Source organism: Triturus cristatus, chromosome 8 (genome assembly GCF_964204655.1).
Source record: "Triturus cristatus chromosome 8, aTriCri1.1, whole genome shotgun sequence".
Classification (NCBI taxonomy): Eukaryota; Metazoa; Chordata; class Amphibia; order Caudata; family Salamandridae; genus Triturus; species Triturus cristatus.
In genome coordinates this window covers 1,530,177,152-1,530,197,929 of record NC_140591.1, presented here as the reverse complement: position 1 = coordinate 1,530,197,929, position 20,778 = coordinate 1,530,177,152, and positions in this window count along the sequence as shown.

Sequence of the window (20,778 nt, the reverse complement as noted above, 5' to 3'; positions counted from 1 at the left end):
CTGACGCCACTCACCTGGTTTCACGCCGCCGCCGCCTCCTGCCTCCTGCCTGTCGCTTCCTGCCGCTGCTGCCCCTCCTCGCCCGCTGACCTCCGACGCTGCCCCGGTGACTTCTGCTCCGTTTTTCCCACCGTTTCCGCCACGGCTGACCACTCTCCTCCTTCCTGCTCCCGCCTGCAGTCCCGCCTCCCCCCTCTGCCCATTGGACAACCCGCTCCCGCCTCCCAGCTGACCCTCCCTCCCGGCTCCTTATTTAAAGGGACAGTAGCGGGCTGGTCAGTGTGACCCCTGTGCCCCCACAGCCGGTCGCTCCTCTTCACTGCTCTGCCTACCTGTCGCTGCCTGGCACCTGCCCACCCTGTAACCTCCGCCTGACGCCACTCACCTGGTTTCACGCCGCCGCCGCCTCCTGCCTCCTGCCTGTCGCTTCCTGCCGCTGCTGCCCCTCCTCGCCCGCTGACCTCCGACGCTGCCCCGGTGACTTCTGCTCCGTTTTTCCCGCCGTTTCCGCCACCGCTGACCGCTCTCCTCCTTCCTGCTCCCGCCTGCAGTCCCGCCTCCCCCCTCTGCCCATTGGACAACCCGCTCCCGCCTCCCAGCTGACCCTCCCTCCCGGCTCCTTATTTATGACGCCCCCTCAGCGACCGCGCAGCGGACGCGCGCAGCGGGAGCACCGACTGAGCGCCGAAGGTGCGCCAAAGGTAAGCCCGTCTGCGCCCGTCCGCGCCTGGACCGCGCCCAGCGCCAGACCCCCTGGCCCCCGCGTCCGCCAGCCCCCCCGCAGGACCTACGACTTCGCAACACTCATCGCACTCAAAACCGCCCGAGCCCCCGGGTGCTACCGAGCGTCCCCGCGACACACCCATGGACCCTTCGTCTGCCGATCCTGCAACTTCTCCTGCCTCCAAACAAGCACCACGCCCACCAAGACGGACAACAGCAACCACCTCAAGTGCATCCTGATCAACACCCGCTCCGTCCACAGACACGCCGTGGAACTCTGGACCCTCCTCGACACCGCATCTCCAGACGTCGCCTTCCTCACGGAAACCTGGATGAACGCCTCCTCAGCCCCCGACATCGCCATAGCCATCCCGGACGGCTACAAGATCATCAGGAGGGATCGCATCAACCAGACCGGAGGAGGGATCGCCATCGTACACAAAGACACCATTCGCATCTCGACTGACTCCACCGATGCATTCAACACCGCAGAATACCTGCACTTCCAGATCCACACCGACCCCAAGACTACCATCAGAGGCACCCTCATCTACAGACCCCCGGGACCACGCGCACAGTTCTGCGAAGACATCACGGACTTCATCAGCCCTCACGCCCTCCCCTCCGCCGACTACATCCTCCTCGGGGACCTCAACTTCCACCTGGAGAACAACAACGACCGCAACACGACCACCCTGCTGGACAACCTCGCCAACCTCGGACTCCAGCAACTGGTCAACACCCCCACCCACTACGCCGGCCACACGCTCGACCCCCTCTTCTCATCCAGCAAGCACGTCACCTTCAGCCACTGCACCGGACTCCACTGGACTGACCACAGCTGCGTCCACTTCAGCTTCAAGAAGAACACGGTCCACCACCACCCGAAGCAGGTTCCCCACAGAAACTGGAGCAAGATCACCGTCGACCAGCTCACCACCTCCCTCAGCCAGAACCCACCGGTCAGGACAACGGACCCTAACACAGCAGCCCTCGACCTCATGCAATGGCTGACCTCCTGTGCCAACGACCTCGCCCCACTGAAGAACCCACTCACCAGGCCCAGAAGCAAGAAGGCCCCCTGGTTCACTGACGAACTCAAGGACTCCAAGAAGGCCTGCCGCACCCTCGAGAAGGCCTGGCGCCTCGACAAGACCACCGACAACATGACCGCCCTCAAACTCGCCACCCGCAGACATCATCAGCTCATCCGCACCACCAAGAAGAAATCTTTGAAGGAACGACTGGACAAGAACGCCCCACCCCCGCACCCATCGACCGAACCTACACACCCCGCCGCTATCCTCCAGACATGGACCAAAGTGACCCCCGAAGACACGACACGCATGATGAACACCATCCACTCCGGATCTCCGACCGACCCATGCCCCCACCATGTCTTCAACAAGGCCGCCTCTACCATCACACCTCACCTCCGAGACATCATCAACGCCTCCTTCGACACAGCCACCTTCCCGGAGAGCTGGAAGCACGCCGAGCTCAGCGCACTACTGAAGAAACCAACAGCGGACCCGACCGACCTCAAGAACTTCCGCCCAATCTCGCTCCTTCCATTCCCTGCCAAAGTCATCGAGAAGGTCGTCAACAAGCAGCTGGCCGCCTGCCTCGAGACGAACGGATCCCTCGACCCATCGCAATCCGGATTCAGAGCCAACCACAGCACCGAGACCGCCCTCATCGCAGCCACCGACGACATCCGAGCCCTGCTCGACAAAGGTGAAACAGCGGCACTCATCCTCCTTGACCTCTCCGCAGCATTTGACACGGTCTGCCACCGCACCCTAGTCCAACGCCTCAACGACACCGGCATCCAGGGGATTGCTCTGGAATGGATCATCTCATTCCTCTCCGGCAGAACACAGAGTACGCCTCCCTCCGTTCCGCTCTGAGGCCACCGAAGTCATCTGCGGCGTCCCGCAAGGATCGTCGCTCAGCCCCACTCTCTTCAACATCTACATGAAACCCCTCGCTGCCATCGCACGCCAACACAACCTCAACATCATTTCCTACGCCGATGACACCCAGCTGATTCTCTCCCGACCTACACGAAGGGATGAAAGATGTCGCCGAATGGATGAACATCAGCCGCCTGAAGTTGAACACGGACAAGACAGAAGTCCTCATCCTGGGACCGTCGCCCTCCTCATGGGACGACTCCTGGTGGCCCCCGGCCCTGGGCACCGCACCCAAGCCAACGGACCACGCACGCAACCTGGGCGTCATCCTGGACTCCTCCCTATCAATGACCAGACAAGTCAACGCTGTCTCCTCATCTTGCTTCCACAACCTCCGCATGCTCCGCAAGATCTTCAGATGGATCCCGACCGAGACCAGGAAGACTGTCACCCAGGCCCTCGTCACCAGCAGACTAGACTACGGAAACACCCTCTACGCCGGTACAACAGCCAAGCTTCTGAAAAGACTTCAGCGTATCCAGAACGCCTCCGCCCGTCTCATCCTGGACGCCCCCGACGCAGCCACATCTCGAGCCACCCGAGAGACCTGCACTGGCTCCCTGTCAACAAGAGGATCACGTTCAGACTCCTCACCCACGCACACAAATCCCTCCACAACCTGGGCCCAAGGTACCTCAACGACCGCCTGACCTTCTACACGCCCACCCGACAGCTACGATCCGCAAACCTCGCCCTCGCCGTCGTCCCTCGCATCCAGAGAGCCACCGCCGGAGGAAGATCCTTCTCCTTCCTAGCGGCCAAGACATGGAACTCCCTGCCCGTCCACCTGCGGCTGACCCAGGACCCAGGACCACTTCGCCTTCAGGAAACAGCTCAAGACCTGGCTGATCGAGCAGTAGCAGACCCCCTCCCCCAAGCGCCTTGAGACCCTTCCGGGTGAGTAGTGCGCGATATAAATTCCATGATTGATTGATTGATTGATTGATCCAATGAGCACAATTCTCCTGCTGTCTTGTATTCGATGTTTTTAATGTTAGAATTTGCCTCTCGAAGAAAATCCAGTAAATCATCCCAAGCGTACTCGGCACAGCTTAGGGTAAGGAACCATGTTGGTGTTCCTAAATTCCGTAACATGCATTTTAATTCTCCATGGCGTCGGTACCAATATTCATTTGTCCCACGCTGACAAGCCATCAGATTGATCAATTGTGTTTCCAAATGATCATCTCGGTGCTGCACTTTGTCCATAAAATCCTTAGCAGACACATTATGTAGATGTACTCCACTTTTTAAAATGTGATTTACTGCATAAGATAGTGCAGACAAGTAGCTTTCAAATAAAAGATGAAACAAATAAGGAATACTTTGACGAAATCTTGGATCTTCTGCATACAATCTTGTAGTCCGATACTCAGAAGCTGGAATCTGTTCTGGGCGTTCATCGTATCGTCCACCTTTTCCTGTAGGAAACAGCTGGGGAAAACATCGAGCTTCCAAGCTCTTCTTCCATACACTCACGGGAGTTCCTTTTGCTTTCTTCATCTGAAACAGATCAATAGTGTCTCCCATAACTTCTTTTGAATGAAGAGGATGTATGCTAAAATGTTCATAAATTTCTTCTTCTTTTGACTTGTCCACTTTTTCAATTTGCCCAGTTGGTGTTTCTGTGTCTTCTTGTAAATCTTCTTCATCTTCATCTATATAAATTGATTCATACCATTTATTATTCCTTTTCAAATATAAATTTGCTCTTTGTACTTTCCGTACATCTACCAGCTCCTGCCAAATCTTCTTATTCTTTGTAGGTACACCATTAACCAGAATTACTAATGGTTCAGTTTCCAAAGTATCTGCATCAATAGTTTCCATATTTTTTTTCAAATCCAATGGCAAATACACCACTCTTCCTTTTAAACCTCTCAGTAAATCTGAAGGAGGTAATTTACCAGTTTTGGGCTCCATACGTACTATGGTCTGGAACGGATGAACACATTGAATGAGTATAGACTCGTATGTATTTAAATCAGAAAGTTCGGCAGGAATAGCATCCAATTCTAAATTCTTATGTACAGCTCTGGTCGGCATTCTATTTTCTTCTAACTTATTATAACAGTATTTACAAATACGCTGATCTTCACCCAATTCAAAACAATTTTCCAGAAATATATATGTTGCAAAATCCTTCCACTTATAATTATCTTCATTTTCACTTTTTTTATACAGATCAACATTCCTTGTTTGAATTTTATAATAGCTTCTGCGGCAACAAATACAAGTAATATTTGGTCTTTCATTAGAGATGATAGAAAATCTTGTCATTTCATCCTCAAAATTTTTAGTAATAATGAGTTTTACATTCTGTTCCTCATTTTTCTCTTTAACTGTGTCCTTTTCTGCACTTTCTTGTTCTGGACCAAAGTAACAAAACTGAATCTCATCGGTAACCTTCACTACATCTGATACAGATCCACGGAACAGAGCATTATTTAACTCATTTAACTTTACTGCTGGACTTTTAGCAAAATACAATGTTCTCACAAACTTTCTCATTTCAGTATGATGAACAGCCAGCATCCTAAAATGGTGAAAAACACTTTGACACACTTTCCTAGATAGACAAGCCAGAGAATGTCCTTGCAAACCAGTATTCTCTCTCACTCTGCATGGATCTAGTCTTTGAAGCACCTTAATCTTCTGTTTTACACTCTTTTTACTAAATTCTCTTAGAAACTCACGTAATTTATCAATAGATTCCTGACGCACAGTACAAATACTACTACAATTCCAAGTGTACACTGGGGCTTTTGGACGTCTCCCCATAGCCTCAGCAGCCATCACTTCTTCCTCATTTCTTGGAACCATTTTCTCCTTTTCCATCACACAACCATCTCTAACTTCATATGCTCTACCATTGGTGTCAACTGCATGCAACAAGCTAATACTTTGAAGATAACTCTCTTCATTAAAAAATGGTTCAGTACTTGATCTGTGCTTCCATTCTCCCAAGAACACTTTACAAAAGTTACTTTTTTCACTTCTCTTTTCCTTTTGCTTTGTGACTTCATTGCATTGACTAATTTATCTAATCTACGCATCCTATTCAAAATTAAAATAAAAAGTTTTCTTTTTATTTCCAAAGCCTTAATTACAATATTTTCTATAAAAAAAAATGTCTTAATAAATTTAGTTTTTTTCTTATATTTTTTCACATCCTTTAGCAAATTTAACATCACTCTTCTCTGAAACATTTTTCGACGAATGTTTTTAAAATCTAATTTTCATGTTAAATCACTTTTACTTACTTCTGATGTACATTAGCTTTTGTTTTTTGCTGTTGACTCTGTTGTTGCTTTGTACCTAAAACACTGTTTGTTTTACATTTATTTTTTCCATTTTTTTGTTTTTTGAAGATCTTTTTTAAGAAATCTCCACTCTGCTAACCAGTAGACTTTTTCTTTTTGCCATCACCAGCTTTTCCTCCTATTTTTTTTTTCCAGTTTTCTCCAGATATAGTTGTTGTTGCTTTTCTTTCCTCTTTCTTGTCATTAAAGGCATTTTTTTTATTTTGTCACTGTTGCTCAGCAATACCTGCAAGAAACTGTAAAAAAAATACCTTTTTGTAATTATAATTAATTTAAATTTTTTTTAGCTTTTCAATAATTTAAAATGTTTTAGCTTTTGCCTCTCATTTGCGTTTTAGTGTTTTCTGCTGAGTGCTAACCACCACATTTGAAGAAAACAAGCTGTCCCTTTCCTGCAAGTGCATGTTTTACAGAACAACTGCAACACAAATTACAACTCTGGCCACAATTTCTGTGCGCACACAGCCTCATGGTGTGATTCTAAGCAGAAAACAGAATTTGATTGGCAATTCCAAAGCACATTTACTACTGTGGTAGAGCAAGTGATAATTACTGTTACAGCCTGACACATTTTCCTAGTAGATTACAGAGGCAGAAAAGAGCACATGTCCTAACAGCTACTTCATACCATGAGCATGTGCAACCTGGGTGAGTGACTACACTAGAGCAAAGGAAATGAGCCTTGGTGACGTTGAATGTGTTTGCGTTACACAGTGCTATCTGAAACAGCACACAGAGCTGAGTAGTACGCATGGGAGTGTTGGAGAAGCTGCTGCGTGTGTGCCAAGAGTGTGTTTCTGGAGACTGTGTATTGTCTGGTGCAAGACAGATGAGCAAAGAGACTTCCAAAACTGCATGAAGACTGCTGGGATGTATGTAACAGTGCATGTGTGCTAAGGGTTATTTTCAGTTTTGAACATATGGCAACTACCTGTGCCTTTGCTATTTTGAAAGGGAAATCTACCCTGTTGGTTTCAAATGTTTTAGCTTTTGCCTCTCATTTGCGTTTTAGTGTTTTCTGCTGAGTGCTATCCACCACATTTGAAGAAAACAAGCTGTTCCTTTCCTGCAAGTGCATGTTTTACAGAACAACTGCAACACAAATTACATCTCTGGCCACAATTCATGTGCGCACACAGCCTCATGGTGTGATTCTAAGCAAAAAACAGAATTTGATTGGCAATTTCAAAGCACATTTACTACTGTGGTAGAGCAAGTGATAATTACTGTTACAGCCTGACACATTTTCCTAGTAGATTACAGAGGCAGAAAAGAGCACATGTCCTTACTGCTTTTTCATACCATGAGCATGTGCAACCTGGGTGAGTGACTACACTAGAGCAAAGGAAATGAGCCTTGGTGACGTTGAATGTGTTTGCGTTACACAGTGCTATCTGAAACAGCACACAGAGCTGAGTAGTATGCATGGGAGTGTTGGAGAAGCTGCTGCGTGTGTGCCAAGAGTGTGTTTCTGGAGACTGTGTATTGTCTGGTGCAAGACAGATGAGCAAAGAGACTTCCAAAACTGCATGAAGACTGCTGGGATGTATGTAACAGTGCATGTGTGCTAAGGGTTATTTTCAGTTTTGAACATATGGCAGCTACCTGTGCCTTTGCTATTTTGAAAGGGAAATCTACCCTGTTGGTTTCAAATGTTTTAGCTTTTGCCTCTCATTTGCGATTTAGTGTTTTCTGCTGAGTGCTATCCACCACATTTGAAGAAAACAAGCTGTTCCTTTCCTGCAAGTGCATGTTTTACAGAACAACTGCAACACAAATTACATCTCTGGTCACAATTCCTGTGCGCACACAGCCTCATGGTGTGATTCTAAGCAGAAAACAGAATTTGATTGGCAATTTCAAAGCACATTTACTACTGTGGTAGAGCAAGTGATAATTACTGTTACAGCCTGACACATTTTCCTTGTAGATTACAGAGGCAGAAAAGAGCACATGTCCTTACTGCTTTTTCATACCATGAGCATGTGCAACCTAGGTGAGTGACTACACTAGAGAAAAGGAAATGAGCCTTGGTGACGTTGAATGTGTTTGCGTTACACAGTGCTATCTGAAACAGCACACAGAGCTGAGTAGTACGCATGGGAGTGTTGGAGAAGCTGCTGCGTGTGTGCCAAGAGTGTGTTTCTGGAGACTGTGTATTGTCTGGTGCAAGACAGATGAGCAAAGAGACTTCCAAAACTGCATGAAGACTGCTGAGATGTATGTAACAGTGCATGTGTGCTAAGGTTTATTTTCAGTTTTTGACATATGGCAACTACCTGTGCCTTTGCTATTTTGAAAGGGAAATCTACCCTGTTGGTTTCAAATGTTTTAGCTTTTGCCTGTCATTTGCGATTTAGTGTTTTCTGCTGAGTGCTAACCACCACATTTGAAGAAAACAAGCTGTCCCTTTCCTGCAAGTACATGTTTTACAGAACAACTGCAACACAAATTACATCTCTGGCCACAATTCCTGTGCGCACACAGCCTCATGATGTGATTCTAAGCAGAAAACAGAATTTGATTGGCAATTTCAAAGCACATTTACTACTGTGGTAGAGCAAGTGATAATTACTGTTACGGCCTGACACATTTTCCTTGTAGATTACAGAGGCAGAAAAGAGCACATGTCCGTACTGCTTTTTCATACCATGAGCATGTGCAACCTGGGTGAGTGACTACACTAGAGCAAAGGAAATGAGCCTTGGTGACGTTGAATGTGTTTGCGTTACACAGTGCTATCTGAAACAGCACACAGAGCTGAGTACTACGCATGGGAGTGTTGGAGAAGCTGCTGCGTGTGTGCCAAGAGTGTGTTTCTGGAGACTGTGTATTGTCTGGTGCAAGACAGATGAGCAAAGAGACTTCCAAAACTGCATGAAGACTGCTGGGATGTATGTAACAGTGCATGTGTGCTAAGGGTTATTTTCAGTTTTGAACATATGGCAACTACCTGTGCCTTTGCTATTTTGAAAGGGAAATCTACCCTGTTGGTTTCAAATGTTTTAGCTTTTGCCTCTCATTTGCGATTTAGCGTTTTCTGCTGAGTGCTAACCACCACATTTGAAGAAAACAATCTGTCCCTTTCCTGCAAGTGCATGTTTTACAGAACAACTGCAACACAAATTACATCTCTGGCCACAATTCCTGTGCGCACACAGCCTTATGGTGTGATTCTAAGCAGAAAACAGAATTTGATTGGCAATTTCAAAGCACATTTACTACTGTGGTGGAGCAAGTGATAATTACTGTTACAGCCTGACACATTTTTCTTGTAGATTACAGAGGCAGAAAAGAGCACATGTCCTTACTGCTTTTTCATACCATGAGCATGTGCAACCTGGGTGAGTGACTACACTAGAGCAAAGGAAATGAGCCTTGGTGACGTTGAATGTGTTTGCGTTACACAGTGCTATCTGAAACAGCACACAGAGCTGAGTAGTACGCATGGGAGTGTTGGAGAAGCTGCTGCGTGTGTGCCAAGAGTGTGTTTCTGGACACTGTGTATTGTCTGGTGCAAGACAGATGAGCAAAGAGACTTCCAAAACTGCATGAAGACTGCTGGGATGTATGTAACAGTGCATGTGTGCTAAGGGTTATTTTCAGTTTTGAACATATGGCAACTACCTGTGCCTTTGCTATTTTGAAAGGGAAATCTACCCTGTTGGTTTCAAATGTTTTAGCTTTTGCCTCTCATTTGCGTTTTAGTGTTTTCTGCTGAGTGCTAACCACCACATTTGAAGAAAACAAGCTGTCCCTTTCCTGCAAGTGCATGTTTTACAGAACAACTGCAACACAAATTACATCTCTGGCCACAATTCATGTGCGCACACAGCCTCATGGTGTGATTCTAAGCAAAAAACAGAATTTGATTGGCAATTTCAAAGCACATTTACTACTGTGGTAGAGCAAGTGATAATTACTGTTACAGCCTGACACATTTTCCTAGTAGATTACAGAGGCAGAAAAGAGCATATGTCCTTACTGCTTTTTCATACCATGAGCATGTGCAACCTGGGTGAGTGACTACACTAGAGCAAAGGAAATGAGCCTTGGTGACATTGAATGTGTTTGCGTTACACAGTGCTATCTGAAACAGCACACAGAGCTGAGTAGTACGCATGGGAGTGTTGGAGAAGCTGCTGCGTGTGTGCCAAGAGTGTGTTTCTGGAGACTGTGTATTGTCTGGTGCAAGACAGATGAGCAAAGAGACTTCCAAAACTGCATGAAGACTGCTGGGATGTATGTAACAGTGCATGTGTGCTAAGGGTTATTTTCAGTTTTGAACATATGGCAGCTACCTGTGCCTTTGCTATTTTGAAAGGGAAATCTACCCTGTTGGTTTCAAATGTTTTAGCTTTTGCCTCTCATTTGCGATTTAGTGTTTTCTGCTGAGTGCTATCCACCACATTTGAAGAAAACAAGCTGTTCCTTTCCTGCAAGTGCATGTTTTACAGAACAACTGCAACACAAATTACATCTCTGGTCACAATTCCTGTGCGCACACAGCCTCATGGTGTGATTCTAAGCAGAAAACAGAATTTGATTGGCAATTTCAAAGCACATTTACTACTGTGGTAGAGCAAGTGATAATTACTGTTACAGCCTGACACATTTTCCTTGTAGATTACAGAGGCAGAAAAGAGCACATGTCCTTACTGCTTTTTCATACCATGAGCATGTGCAACCTGGGTGAGTGACTACACTAGAGCAAAGGAAATGAGCCTTGGTGACGTTGAATGTGTTTGCGTTACACAGTGCTATCTGAAACAGCACACAGAGCTGAGTAGTACGCATGGGAGTGTTGGAGAAGCTGCTGCGTGTGTGCCAAGAGTGTGTTTCTGGAGACTGTGTATTGTCTGGTGCAAGACAGATGAGCAAAGAGACTTCCAAAACTGCATGAAGACTGCTGAGATGTATGTAACAGTGCATGTGTGCTAAGGTTTATTTTCAGTTTTTGACATATGGCAACTACCTGTGCCTTTGCTATTTTGAAAGGGAAATCTACCCTGTTGGTTTCAAATGTTTTAGCTTTTGCCTGTCATTTGCGATTTAGTGTTTTCTGCTGAGTGCTAACCACCACATTTGAAGAAAACAAGCTGTCCCTTTCCTGCAAGTACATGTTTTACAGAACAACTGCAACACAAATTACATCTCTGGCCACAATTCCTGTGCGCACACAGCCTCATGATGTGATTCTAAGCAGAAAACAGAATTTGATTGGCAATTTCAAAGCACATTTACTACTGTGGTAGAGCAAGTGATAATTACTGTTACAGCCTGACACATTTTCCTTGTAGATTACAGAGGCAGAAAAGAGCACATGTCCGTACTGCTTTTTCATACCATGAGCATGTGCAACCTGGGTGAGTGACTACACTAGAGCAAAGGAAATGAGCCTTGGTGACGTTGAATGTGTTTGCGTTACACAGTGCTATCTGAAACAGCACACAGAGCTGAGTACTACGCATGGGAGTGTTGGAGAAGCTGCTGCGTGTGTGCCAAGAGTGTGTTTCTGGAGACTGTGTATTGTCTGGTGCAAGACAGATGAGCAAAGAGACTTCCAAAACTGCATGAAGACTGCTGGGATGTATGTAACAGTGCATGTGTGCTAAGGGTTATTTTCAGTTTTGAACATATGGCAACCACCTGTGCCTTTGCTATTTTGAAAGGGAAATCTACCCTGTTGGTTTCAAATGTTTTAGCTTTTGCCTCTCATTTGCGATTTAGCGTTTTCTGCTGAGTGCTAACCACCAGATTTGAAGAAAACAAGCTGTCCCTTTCCTGCAAGTGCATGTTTTACAGAACAACTGCAACACAAATTACATCTCTGGCCACAATTCCTGTGCGCACGCAGCCTTATGGTGTGATTCTAAGCAGAAAACAGAATTTGATTGGCAATTTCAAAGCACATTTACTACTGTGGTGGAGCAAGTGATAATTACTGTTACAGCCTGACACATTTTTCTTGTAGATTACAGAGGCAGAAAAGAGCACATGTCCTTACTGCTTTTTCATACCATGAGCATGTGCAACCTGGGTGAGTGACTACACTAGAGCAAAGGAAATGAGCCTTGGTGACGTTGAATGTGTTTGCGTTACACAGTGCTATCTGAAACAGCACACAGAGCTGAGTAGTACGCATGGGAGTGTTGGAGAAGCTGCTGCGTGTGTGCCAAGAGTGTGTTTCTGGACACTGTGTATTGTCTGGTGCAAGACAGATGAGCAAAGAGACTTCCAAAACTGCATGAAGACTGCTGGGATGTATGTAACAGTGCATGTGTGCTAAGGGTTATTTTCAGTTTTGAACATATGGCAACTACCTGTGCCTTTGCTATTTTGAAAGGGAAATCTACCCTGTTGGTTTCAAATGTTTTAGCTTTTGCCTCTCATTTGCGTTTTAGTGTTTTCTGCTGAGTGCTAACCACCACATTTGAAGAAAACAAGCTGTCCCTTTCCTGCAAGTGCATGTTTTACAGAACAACTGCAACACAAATTACATCTCTGGCCACAATTCATGTGCGCACACAGCCTCATGGTGTGATTCTAAGCAAAAAACAGAATTTGATTGGCAATTTCAAAGCACATTTACTACTGTGGTAGAGCAAGTGATAATTACTGTTACAGCCTGACACATTTTCCTAGTAGATTACAGAGGCAGAAAAGAGCATATGTCCTTACTGCTTTTTCATACCATGAGCATGTGCAACCTGGGTGAGTGACTACACTAGAGCAAAGGAAATGAGCCTTGGTGACATTGAATGTGTTTGCGTTACACAGTGCTATCTGAAACAGCACACAGAGCTGAGTAGTACGCATGGGAGTGTTGGAGAAGCTGCTGCGTGTGTGCCAAGAGTGTGTTTCTGGAGACTGTGTATTGTCTGGTGCAAGACAGATGAGCAAAGAGACTTCCAAAACTGCATGAAGACTGCTGGGATGTATGTAACAGTGCATGTGTGCTAAGGGTTATTTTCAGTTTTGAACATATGGCAGCTACCTGTGCCTTTGCTATTTTGAAAGGGAAATCTACCCTGTTGGTTTCAAATGTTTTAGCTTTTGCCTCTCATTTGCGATTTAGTGTTTTCTGCTGAGTGCTATCCACCACATTTGAAGAAAACAAGCTGTCCCTTTCCTGCAAGTGCATGTTTTACAGAACAACTGCAACACAAATTACATCTCTGGTCACAATTCCTGTGCGCACACAGCCTCATGGTGTGATTCTAAGCAGAAAACAGAATTTGATTGGCAATTTCAAAGCACATTTACTACTGTGGTAGAGCAAGTGATAATTACTGTTACAGCCTGACACATTTTCCTTGTAGATTACAAAGGCAGAAAAGAGCACATGTCCTTACTGCTTTTTCATACCATGAGCATGTGCAACCTGGGTGAGTGACTACACTAGAGCAAAGGAAATGAGCCTTGGTGACGTTGAATGTGTTTGCGTTACACAGTGCTATCTGAAACAGCACACAGAGCTGAGTAGTACGCATGGGAGTGTTGGAGAAGCTGCTGCGTGTGTGCCAAGAGTGTGTTTCTGGAGACTGTGTATTGTCTGGTGCAAGACAGATGAGCAAAGAGACTTCCAAAACTGCATGAAGACTGCTGGGATGTATGTAACAGTGCATGTGTGCTAAGGTTTATTTTCAGTTTTGAACATATGGCAACTACCTGTGCCTTTGCTATTTTGAAAGGGAAATCTACCCTGTTGGTTTCAAATGTTTTAGCTTTTGCCTGTCATTTGCGATTTAGTGTTTTCTGCTGAGTGCTAACCACCACATTTGAAGAAAGCAAGCTGTCCCTTTCCTGCAAGTACATGTTTTACAGAACAACTGCAACACAAATTACATCTCTGGCCACAATTCCTGTGCGCACACAGCCTCATGATGTGATTCTAAGCAGAAAACAGAATTTGATTGGCAATTTCAAAGCACATTTACTACTGTGGTAGAGCAAGTGATAATTACTGTTACAGCCTGACACATTTTCCTTGTAGATTACAGAGGCAGAAAAGAGCACATGTCCGTACTGCTTTTTCATACCATGAGCATGTGCAACCTGGGTGAGTGACTACACTAGAGCAAAGGAAATGAGCCTTGGTGACGTTGAATGTGTTTGCGTTACACAGTGCTATCTGAAACAGCACACAGAGCTGAGTACTACGCATGGGAGTGTTGGAGAAGCTGCTGCGTGTGTGCCAAGAGTGTGTTTCTGGAGACTGTGTATTGTCTGGTGCAAGACAGATGAGCAAAGAGACTTCCAAAACTGCATGAAGACTGCTGAGATGTATGTAACAGTGCATGTGTGCTAAGGTTTATTTTCAGTTTTTGACATATGGCAACTACCTGTGCCTTTGCTATTTTGAAAGGGAAATCTACCCTGTTGGTTTCAAATGTTTTAGCTTTTGCCTGTCATTTGCGATTTAGTGTTTTCTGCTGAGTGCTAACCACCACATTTGAAGAAAACAAGCTGTCCCTTTCCTGCAAGTACATGTTTTACAGAACAACTGCAACACAAATTACATCTCTGGCCACAATTCCTGTGCGCACACAGCCTCATGATGTGATTCTAAGCAGAAAACAGAATTTGATTGGCAATTTCAAAGCACATTTACTACTGTGGTAGAGCAAGTGATAATTACTGTTACGGCCTGACACATTTTCCTTGTAGATTACAGAGGCAGAAAAGAGCACATGTCCGTACTGCTTTTTCATACCATGAGCATGTGCAACCTGGGTGAGTGACTACACTAGAGCAAAGGAAATGAGCCTTGGTGACGTTGAATGTGTTTGCGTTACACAGTGCTATCTGAAACAGCACACAGAGCTGAGTACTACGCATGGGAGTGTTGGAGAAGCTGCTGCGTGTGTGCCAAGAGTGTGTTTCTGGAGACTGTGTATTGTCTGGTGCAAGACAGATGAGCAAAGAGACTTCCAAAACTGCATGAAGACTGCTGGGATGTATGTAACAGTGCATGTGTGCTAAGGGTTATTTTCAGTTTTGAACATATGGCAACTACCTGTGCCTTTGCTATTTTGAAAGGGAAATCTACCCTGTTGGTTTCAAATGTTTTAGCTTTTGCCTCTCATTTGCGATTTAGCGTTTTCTGCTGAGTGCTAACCACCAGATTTGAAGAAAACAAGCTGTCCCTTTCCTGCAAGTGCATGTTTTACAGAACAACTGCAACACAAATTACATCTCTGGCCACAATTCCTGTGCGCACACAGCCTTATGGTGTGATTCTAAGCAGAAAACAGAATTTGATTGGCAATTTCAAAGCACATTTACTACTGTGGTGGAGCAAGTGATAATTACTGTTACAGCCTGACACATTTTTCTTGTAGATTACAGAGGCAGAAAAGAGCACATGTCCTTACTGCTTTTTCATACCATGAGCATGTGCAACCTGGGTGAGTGACTACACTAGAGCAAAGGAAATGAGCCTTGGTGACGTTGAATGTGTTTGCGTTACACAGTGCTATCTTAAACAGCACACAGAGCTGAGTAGTACGCATGGGAGTGTTGGAGAAGCTGCTGCGTGTGTGCCAAGAGTGTGTTTCTGGACACTGTGTATTGTCTGGTGCAAGACAGATGAGCAAAGAGACTTCCAAAACTGCATGAAGACTGCTGGGATGTATGTAACAGTGCATGTGTGCTAAGGGTTATTTTCAGTTTTGAACATATGGCAACTACCTGTGCCTTTGCTATTTTGAAAGGGAAATCTACCCTGTTGGTTTCAAATGTTTTAGCTTTTGCCTCTCATTTGCGTTTTAGTGTTTTCTGCTGAGTGCTAACCACCACATTTGAAGAAAACAAGCTGTCCCTTTCCTGCAAGTGCATGTTTTACAGAACAACTGCAACACAAATTACATCTCTGGCCACAATTCATGTGCGCACACAGCCTCATGGTGTGATTCTAAGCAAAAAACAGAATTTGATTGGCAATTTCAAAGCACATTTACTACTGTGGTAGAGCAAGTGATAATTACTGTTACAGCCTGACACATTTTCCTAGTAGATTACAGAGGCAGAAAAGAGCATATGTCCTTACTGCTTTTTCATACCATGAGCATGTGCAACCTGGGTGAGTGACTACACTAGAGCAAAGGAAATGAGCCTTGGTGACATTGAATGTGTTTGCGTTACACAGTGCTATCTGAAACAGCACACAGAGCTGAGTAGTACGCATGGGAGTGTTGGAGAAGCTGCTGCGTGTGTGCCAAGAGTGTGTTTCTGGAGACTGTGTATTGTCTGGTGCAAGACAGATGAGCAAAGAGACTTCCAAAACTGCATGAAGACTGCTGGGATGTATGTAACAGTGCATGTGTGCTAAGGGTTATTTTCAGTTTTGAACATATGGCAGCTACCTGTGCCTTTGCTATTTTGAAAGGGAAATCTACCCTGTTGGTTTCAAATGTTTTAGCTTTTGCCTCTCATTTGCGATTTAGTGTTTTCTGCTGAGTGCTATCCACCACATTTGAAGAAAACAAGCTGTCCCTTTCCTGCAAGTGCATGTTTTACAGAACAACTGCAACACAAATTACATCTCTGGTCACAATTCCTGTGCGCACACAGCCTCATGGTGTGATTCTAAGCAGAAAACAGAATTTGATTGGCAATTTCAAAGCACATTTACTACTGTGGTAGAGCAAGTGATAATTACTGTTACAGCCTGACACATTTTCCTTGTAGATTACAAAGGCAGAAAAGAGCACATGTCCTTACTGCTTTTTCATACCATGAGCATGTGCAACCTGGGTGAGTGACTACACTAGAGCAAAGGAAATGAGCCTTGGTGACGTTGAATGTGTTTGCGTTACACAGTGCTATCTGAAACAGCACACAGAGCTGAGTAGTACGCATGGGAGTGTTGGAGAAGCTGCTGCGTGTGTGCCAAGAGTGTGTTTCTGGAGACTGTGTATTGTCTGGTGCAAGACAGATGAGCAAAGAGACTTCCAAAACTGCATGAAGACTGCTGGGATGTATGTAACAGTGCATGTGTGCTAAGGTTTATTTTCAGTTTTGAACATATGGCAACTACCTGTGCCTTTGCTATTTTGAAAGGGAAATCTACCCTGTTGGTTTCAAATGTTTTAGCTTTTGCCTGTCATTTGCGATTTAGTGTTTTCTGCTGAGTGCTAACCACCACATTTGAAGAAAGCAAGCTGTCCCTTTCCTGCAAGTACATGTTTTACAGAACAACTGCAACACAAATTACATCTCTGGCCACAATTCCTGTGCGCACACAGCCTCATGATGTGATTCTAAGCAGAAAACAGAATTTGATTGGCAATTTCAAAGCACATTTACTACTGTGGTAGAGCAAGTGATAATTACTGTTACAGCCTGACACATTTTCCTTGTAGATTACAGAGGCAGAAAAGAGCACATGTCCGTACTGCTTTTTCATACCATGAGCATGTGCAACCTGGGTGAGTGACTACACTAGAGCAAAGGAAATGAGCCTTGGTGACTTTGAATGTGTTTGCGTTACACAGTGCTATCTGAAACAGCACACAGAGCTGAGTAGTACGCATGGGAGTGTTGGAGAAGCTGCTGCGTGTGTGCCAAGAGTGTGTTTCTGGAGACTGTGTATTGTCTGGTGCAAGACAGATGAGCAAAGAGACTTCCAAAACTGCATGAAGACTGCTGGGATGTATGTAACAGTGCATGTGTGCTAAGGTTTATTTTCAGTTTTGAACATATGGCAACTACCTGTGCCTTTGCTATTTTGAAAGGGAAATCTACCCTGTTGGTTTCAAATGTTTTAGCTTTTGCCTGTCATTTGCGATTTAGTGTTTTCTGCTGAGTGCTAACCACCACATTTGAAGAAAGCAAGCTGTCCCTTTCCTGCAAGTACATGTTTTACAGAACAACTGCAACACAAATTACATCTCTGGCCACAATTCCTGTGCGCACACAGCCTTATGGTGTGATTCTAAGCAGAAAACAGAATTTGATTGGCAATTTCAAAGCACATTTACTACTGTGGTAGAGCAAGTGATAATTACTGTTACAGCCTGACACATTTTCCTTGTAGATTACAGAGGCAGAAAAGAGCACATGTCCTTACTGCTTTTTCATACCATGAGCATGTGCAACCTGGGTGAGTGACTACACTAGAGCAAAGGAAATGAGCCTTGGTGACGTTGAATGTGTTTGCGTTACACAGTGCTATCTGAAACAGCACACAGAGCTGAGTAGTACGCATGGGAGTGTTGGAGAAGCTGCTGCGTGTGTGCCAAGAGTGTGTTTCTGGAGACTGTGTATTGTCTGGTGCAAGACAGATGAGCAAAGAGACTTCCAAAACTGCATGAAGACTGCTGGGATGTATGTAACAGTGCATGTGTGCTAAGGTTTATTTTCAGTTTTGAACATATGGCAACTACCTGTGCCTTTGCTATTTTGAAAGGGAAATCTACCCTGTTGGTTTCAAATGTTTTAGCTTTTGCCTGTCATTTGCGATTTAGTGTTTTCTGCTGAGTGCTAACCACCACATTTGAAGAAAACAAGCTGTCCCTTTCCTGCAAGTACATGTTTTACAGAACAACTGCAACACAAATTACATCTCTGGCCACAATTCCTGTGCGCACACAGCCTCATGATGTGATTCTAAGCAGAAAACAGAATTTGATTGGCAATTTCAAAGCACATTTACTACTGTGGTAGAGCAAGTGATAATTACTGTTACAGCCTGACACATTTTCCTTGTAGATTACAGAGGCATAAAAGAGCACATGTCCGTACTGCTTTTTCATACCATGAGCATGTGCAACCTGGGTGAGTGACTACACTAGAGCAAAGGAAATGAGCCTTGGTGACGTTGAATGTGTTTGCGTTACACAGTGCTATCTGAAACAGCACACAGAGCTGAGTACTACGCATGGGAGTGTTGGAGAAGCTGCTGCGTGTGTGCCAAGAGTGTGTTTCTGGAGACTGTGTATTGTCTGGTGCAAGACAGATGAGCAAAGAGACTTCCAAAACTGCATGAAGACTGCTGGGATGTATGTAACAGTGCATGTGTGCTAAGGTTTATTTTCAGTTTTGAACATATGGCAACTACCTGTGCCTTTGCTATTTTGAAAGGGAAATCTACCCTGTTGGTTTCAAATGTTTTAGCTTTTGCCTGTCATTTGCGATTTAGTGTTTTCTGCTGAGTGCTAACCACCACATTTGAAGAAAGCAAGCTGTCCCTTTCCTGCAAGTACATGTTTTACAGAACAACTGCAACACAAATTACATCTCTGGCCACAATTCCTGTGCGCACACAGCCTCATGATGTGATTCTAAGCAGAAAACAGAATTTGATTGGCAATTTCAAAGCACATTTACTACTGTGGTAGAGCAAGTGATAATTACTGTTACAGCCTGACACATTTTCCTTGTAGATTACAGAGGCAGAAAAGAGCACATGTCCGTACTGCTTTTTCATACCATGAGCATGTGCAACCTGGGTGAGTGACTACACTAGAGCAAAGGAAATGAGCCTTGGTGACGTTGAATGTGTTTGCGTTACACAGTGCTATCTGAAACAGCACACAGAGCTGAGTACTACGCATGGGAGTGTTGGAGAAGCTGCTGCGTGTGTGCCAAGAGTGTGTTTCTGGAGACTGTGTATTGTCTGGTGCAAGACAGATGAGCAAAGAGACTTCCAAAACTGCATGAAGACTGCTGGGATGTATGTAACAGTGCATGTGTGCTAAGGGTTATTTTCAGTTTTGAACATATGGCAACTACCTGTGCCTTTGCTATTTTGAAAGGGAAATCTACCCTGTTGGTTTCAAATGTTTTAGCTTTTGCCTCTCATTTGCGATTTAGTGTTTTCTGCTGAGTGCTAACCACCACATTTGAAGAAAACAAGCTGTCCCTTTCCTGCAAGTGCATGTTTTACAGAACAACTGCAACACAAATTACATCTCTGGCCACAATTCCTGTGCGCACACAGCCTTATGGTGTGATTCTAAGCAGAAAACAGAATTTGATTGGCAATTTCAAAGCACATTTACTACTGTGGTAGAGCAAGTGATAATTACTGTTACAGCCTGACACATTTTCCTTGTAGATTACAGAGGCAGAAAAGAGCACATGTCCTTACTGCTTTTTCATACCATGAGCATGTGCAACCTGGGTGAGTGACTACACTAGAGCAAAGGAAATGAGCCTTGGTGACGTTGAATGTGTTTGCGTTACACAGTGCTATCTGAAACAGCACACAGAGCTGAGTAGTACGCATGGGAGTGTTGGAGAAGCTGCTGCGTGTGTGCCAAGAGTGTGTTTCTGGAGACTGTGTATTGTCTGGTGCAAGACAGATGAGCAAAGAGACTTCCAAAACTGCATGAAGACTGCTGGGATGTATGTAACAGTGCATGTGTGCTAAGGTTTATTTTCAGTTTTGAACATATGGCAACTACCTGTGCCTTTGCTATTTTGAAAGGGAAATCTACCCTGTTGGTTTCAAATGTTTTAGCTTTTGCCTGTCATTTGCGATTTAGTGTTTTCTGCTGAGTGCTAACCACCACATTTGAAGAAAACAAGCTGTCCCTTTCCTGCAAGTACATGTTTTACAGAACAACTGCAACACAAATTACATCTTTGGCCACAATTCCTGTGCGCACACAGCCTCATGATGTGATTCTAAGCAGAAAACAGAATTTGATTGGCAATTTCAAAGCACATTTACTACTGTGGTAGAGCAAGTGATAATTACTGTTACAGCCTGACACATTTTCCTTGTAGATTACAGAGGCAGAAAAGAG